General features: G+C 37.9%; 1 protein-coding gene across 3 annotated transcripts in view; it reads left to right on the top strand.

Annotated features, from left to right (window-relative positions):
- The first annotated feature begins 362 nt into the window (after window positions 1–362).
- The window catches only part of PJA2 (praja ring finger ubiquitin ligase 2), a 78,674-nt gene continuing 73,036 nt past the window's right edge, over window positions 363–6,000 (top strand). The window contains exon 1 of one of the 3 annotated variants that reach the window (XM_082376760.1): window positions 363–522. The gene's annotated coding sequence lies outside the window, so the exon portion shown is untranslated. The remainder of the gene's footprint in view (window positions 523–6,000) is intronic. The other 2 variants (XM_082376757.1, XM_082376758.1) reach the window with 2 other exon arrangements.

Raw genomic sequence — 6,000 nt, 5'->3', positions numbered from 1 at the left:
TGCTGTTCCAGCCCTAGCATGGTGCCCCGCCCCCCCTCAAACGTCGCAGTGCTGCAGGGAAAGGAGGCGGGGCCAGGCAGGGGTGGGTTTCGTCCTTCCGCTCTACGGCCAATCGGTGAACTTCCCCCTGGGCGAGGAAGGGGGACCAGGGTGTAAAGACAGTCCAAGTATTTTTCCCTTTTTCTGCCACGTCCCAACCATTGACGTGAGCCCACTCCTCAGGTTCCGATTGGGTATGTGGATTTTTCCCTCAGAGGTCCTTTAAGCCTATTGGTCGACTCTGCTTTAGGGGCGGGGCTTGCGTTCCCTCCTCCTTCTCCTCTACCGCGGCGCAAGGGGCGGGACGCGCCGCGGCCGCTTCTGCTTCCGCCGCCGGCGTCGCCGCCGCCGCTGCCGCCGCAGCCGCCGCCGCCGCCAGCCGCTGCGCGTTCGGCGGGGGAGGAGTCGGAGGCGGAGAAGAAGGCGGTGGCGGCGGGTGGAGGTTCTAGCGCTGTTCTCGCTCCGGAGCCGCTGCACAGTTCGGTGAGGGGATTTGTTTTTTTTTTTTTTTAATATGGCTTGTTTTCATGTTGGGAAGGTGAGGGACAAGGCGAGGAAACTGCTGCCTTCACCTCCTCCGTTTCTTAATTTCTGTCCTCGAGAAGGAGTGGGGCCTGTCCCTGGCCCGCCGCGCCGGCCATGGTGGGTGGGGTTGATGGCTGGGAGAGGCCTTCTTCGCCTTCTGGGCCCTGTCCAGCCCGAACCTGGGGCCACGCTCTTGTCGGTGGCCGCAGCGCCCGCTGCCTCCGGCGATGGCATAGATTGGTATCGGGGTCTCCACCGGCCGCTCTTTCTCGCTGCCTCTTCTGCTGTCCTTGGTGCCTTGGCCAAGGACCCCGCTGCCTTTCTCCCTACAATCGCGACTGTTAGAAGAGTGTGTCCCCTACTAACACCTCTCACCCGCCCTCTCTGCCCATTTCCAGTCACCCTGTGTAGAGCTGATCCATCTTACGCCACAGGCCTGCATCAGCACCCCTTCCCCGAAAAACCTTCCGTTGCCGTCGCTCTACTGACTGTATTTGCATTTTTCCCGATTGTCACCGAGGCTCTGTCACGCAGACACCCTGTACAGACCATAACAATCGTTCTTCTCCCGATATTAGCACCATTCCATCAATGCTTCTCCCAGTTAGCGCTGTCAGGTCAGAGCCCGCCTCTGGCGGATGCACCTTCAATTTCGGCCTCCCTGAGATTACTGCTTGTTAATCATTTTGCGCACATTCAAAATGGTGAGTTTAAAGCCGCTCAGACCAAGTTGAAGAGGGGAGGAGGTAGTCTTTTTTACTGAGAGGAAGAATCTATTTAGGAGACTTAACCTCTCCAGGCATTGGCATTGTTTTTTCTTCTTCTTTTTTAACATAACGCATAGGCACTGCTTTGAGTCTGCTGGTTCGGGGAAGTTTATGATTTTTTTAAAGGCTTAATATGTTGTTATTTTTATCATAACTGGTAAGTTAAATTTCTTTATATTGGCAGCCACCTCTGGTGAAAACTATAGATCATTTGCAGAGTATGTAAATAAACATGAAGATAAACGTTTTAAAGATTTTTATAAACGTTTAAACTGTTTTTTCCCATGTCCTCTGGAATTTATCACTTTTATATGAAATAACTTTAATTTTAAAAAATTAATTAGACATACGAACTAGATGTAAAATTCAGCAATACAGAAAATGAACTTTAAGTAAAATGTGAACATTTCCTTTCATCCCCCAGTCTCATTCCAGTGTCTAGAGTTAACAGTATTGTACTTTTCTCATGTACACTTTTAAACACATATGCATACATGTAAAGTTGGGGGAGTTTGGTGGGGTATATCAAACACATTGGTATATCACTTGCTTTTTTCACTAAGTTACATACCTTGGCCATCTTTACTTGTTAAACCTAAGTCTCCCTGATACTTTTTAAAAGCTAAATGATATTTCCATAGCTTCAATGGGCTGTAATTTACTTAACCATTCCCTTACTGAAAGACATTTGAATTAATTAGTTTCTTTTTCCTATCACAAATAATGCTTTATTTGAAACCAACTTTTACATTTATTTGTTTTTAGTTACAAACTTTAAATCTTGTTAAATTTTAAGACTTCAGACAGTATGGAAGACTGTAAGGTAAAAAGTGTACCTCCCACTTCCCCTTCTAGTTCTACCTTCAGCCTAAGAGTCAGCTGTTCAGGAAACTTCCTCTTTATGTGATTATTTCTGGAGCATGGATTCCTAGAAATGGAATTGCTGGGTTAAAAAGAGAATGCATATTTAAAATTTTGATAACCATTTCTCCCTCCTTATTACTCTTTTCGAAGTTATTCTTGACTCATGCGTTTCTTCTCCAAATGAACTTTCGACTCAACTTGTAAATTAAATTAAAAATCCTCAGGTATTTTGAATGAGGTTATATTGAAATTTTAGATTAATATGGGGCAAACTGACCTTCGTGATACTGAGTCTCTCCCCTCAGAAATATATGTATGTATGGTATGTCTCTACATTTTATTCACACCTTGCTTAGGGAAAGTTTTATAGTTTTATTCCCATATGTATGACATTCCTTCTTAGTATTCCTAGCTATTTTATGATTTGATAGCTCTGGTGGATGGAAACTTTCTAGTAACATTTTTTCTCTTTTGTTCCCCCTACAGTTACACGAAAGCTTTTGAATTTTTTTCTGCTTATCATGTATCTAATCACTTTATTGAGTTGTTTATCTGAAAATACAGTTTTGTGGCTTTCTTTTAAATTTTATAATTTGTGTGTTTTTCTCATTGCTTTGTCTATTATACGTTTTATATAATGTTAAATAATAGCAGTGATAGTTCAACTTGGTGTTGTTTCAGACTTTAAGGGGATTGTTTCTGATGTTTTAGCCATCAGTTATGATGTTTGCTGAAGCTTTCTGATAAATGGAGAGTATAATAGGTTAAAATGTGTTCTTGTATTCTTAGCTTTCCAAGATGATTTTATTGTTGTTTTTCATTTCTGATGACATTTTAAAAAACCATAAATGGGTATTGAATTTTATTGATGTTTTTGATATCTTTTGAGTGGTCGTATAGGGGCATCACCAGTATTCCCTGGTTAATATTTTCCCAAGAGAGCTCTTTTTTAAAGAATCAACTTTATTGAGGATAATTTACATACAATAAAATGTACAGCTCGGTGTGTTTTGACATGTATACACCTATGTCTCCACTACCACAATCAAGAGTAGAATATTTTCATTACCACAGTAAAGATACAGAATATTTCTGTCATCCCCAAAAGTTCCCTTCTGCCCTTTTGCAGTAAGTCACATTTTCACCCTCAGCTCTAGGAAACAGTTTGTCCTCTTTTTCTCACTATAAATGGGTTTCATTTGTTCTAGAATTTTATATAAACAGAATTATGTAATATGTATTCTTTTGCATCCATGTTTTTTTCTTTCACTGTGATGTTTTTGAGGATAATCCATATGTTTGTATGTTTAGCTGGTTCACCACTTTTTTTGCTGAGTAGTAGTTTATGGTATTGATTTACCACAATTATTGACCATTTCACCTATATATGGATATTTGGATTGTCTCCAGTTTGGGGTTGTTATTAGTAAAGCCGCTATGAACATTCATTCATGAGTTATTGTGTGAACATATGTTTTCATTTCTCTTGGATAAATACTTAGAAATGGATTTGTTGGGTTGTATTGTAAACAAATGTTTAATTATAAGAACCTGCCAAACTGTTTACCATTTTACAGTTCTAGTTGCTCTACATTCTCATCAACACTTGGTTGTTTTATTTTTTTTAATTTTAGCCCTTCTAGTGGATATGTGGTAGTATGACACTGTATTTTAAATTTGTATTTATCTGATGATTAATGATATTGAGAATTTGTTCACGTGTTACGGGTCATTTGTATGTCTTCCTTTGTGAAGTACGTGTTCAAATCTTTTGCCCATTTTTAAACATTGAGTTGTTTGTCTTACTGAGTTGGAGGAATTCTTTATACATTTTTCTATACAAGTCCTTTGACCCACACAGATGCGTATACAGAGAGTGCAGTCTGAAGCTTACCTTTTCATTTTCCTGTTTAAAATAGAGGGGCTTTTAATTTTGACTAAATTCACTTTGTCAGTTTTTCCTTTTATGATTTGTGTTTCTGTGTTCTGTTTGCTCAGTGCAAAGTTACACATATTTCCTCTTACGTTTTCTTCTACAAATGTTATAGTTTTTATGTCAAGGTGTATCATCTGTTTTGAGTTAATTTTTGTATATGGTGTGAGGTAAGGGTCAAGTTTATTTTCCCAATTCTAGCACCATTTTTGGGGAACACTTTCCTTTCCGACATTGAATTAACTTAGTCAAAAATCAATTGACCGTGTATGTGAGTCTGTTTCTGGACTGTCCCCTTGAGCTTTGTATCTGTCATTTTGCCAATGCCACATTGTCATGATTATTGTTGCTTTATAGTAAGTTTTAAAATCAGGTAATGTAAGTCCTTCAGCTTTATTTTTTTCCAAAATCATTCTGGCTATTCTAGTTCTTTTGCTTTTCCATAAATTTTTTTAGAAATGACTTGTTGGTTTCTACAAAGAGTACTGAGGGGATGTTAATTTAGATTATATTGAATGCATGGATCCATTTGGGAAGAATTGACATCTTAATATTGAGTCTTCCCATCAGTGAACACACGATATCTCCATCTATTTTGTTTTAATCAAAGATCTTCATTTCCCATCATTAGCAGTTTATAGTTTCAACATACAGATGATGTTGTTCATATTTTGTCAGATTTATATCCAAGTATTTCATCACTTCTGATAGTATTATAAATATAATTTTCCTAAATTTCCATGTCCAGTTGTTCACTGACAGTATTTAGAAATACAGTTGATTTTGTATACTGACTTTGAACCTGGCAACCTTGCTAAACTCACCTATTCTAGTAACTTTTTTTTTTGTGGTAGATTCTTTTGGATTTTCTCATGTAGATAGTTGTATCATTTGTGGATATAGAACAGTTTTGTTTCTTTTGTTTTCAGTTTGTGTGTAACCACCTCCCCTACCACCCTTTTTTTTTCCTTATTGCACTGGCTAGGCCCTCCAGTATGATGTTGAACAGGAGTGGTGAGAGCAGATATCCTTGTCTTGTTCCTGATCTTAAGAGAAAAGCTTTCGGTCTTTCATTATTAAGTATACTAGGGCCTTTTATCAGGTTTTATTATATACTACATATTATTATATTAAGTATAATAATCCTTTTATCAAGTTAATGTTAATGATGTCCCCATTCTGTTTCTAGACTGCTGAGAGTTTTTTAATCATGATTGGACATTGTGCTCAACTATTTTAACTGTACTTATTGAGGTGATCTTATAGTTTATCTTCTTTGGTGTGTTAATAAGATGGATTACATTGATTTATTTTCAGATGTTGAGTCAACCTTGCATTCTCTATATATGCTTCACTTGGTTGTGATGTATTATCATTTTCATAAATTGGTGGATTAGATTTGCTAATAAATTGTTGAGTGTGTTTTGGTATCTGTGTACATGAAGAATACCTTTTTGTGTAATATTTTTGTTTCAGAATAATGCTGGCCTCATAGGTTTAAAGTGTTTATTCCTCTTACATTTCCTGAAAAATCTTGGATAGGATTAGTATTATTTCATAAATGTTTGTCAGAGTTTGCAAGCTAACTCATCTGGGCCTAGTTTTCTTTGTTGAAAGGCTTTAAAGGATATATTTAATTACTTTAATAGGTATAGGATGGTTAGGGTTATCTAATTTTTTCTTAAAAACTTTCAGTCTTTTGACTATGTGAGTCACCTACTATATGAGCTTTAGTAGTTTGTATCTTTCAATGAATTTGTTTCTTTCATCTATTAATTGCCATGAAGTTGTTTCTTTATTGTCCTTTTAATGTCTATAGCATCTATAGTGGTGTCTTTTCTTTCATTCCTGATATTGGCAGTGTGTCCCCTC

This window comes from Balaenoptera borealis (assembly GCF_965194805.1).
Source record: "Balaenoptera borealis genome assembly, chromosome: 2".
In the NCBI taxonomy this organism is placed as follows: domain Eukaryota; kingdom Metazoa; phylum Chordata; class Mammalia; order Artiodactyla; family Balaenopteridae; genus Balaenoptera; species Balaenoptera borealis.
The sequence above is the reverse complement of the archived record's forward strand: the minus strand, read 5'-3'. Positions and strand labels throughout refer to the sequence as shown.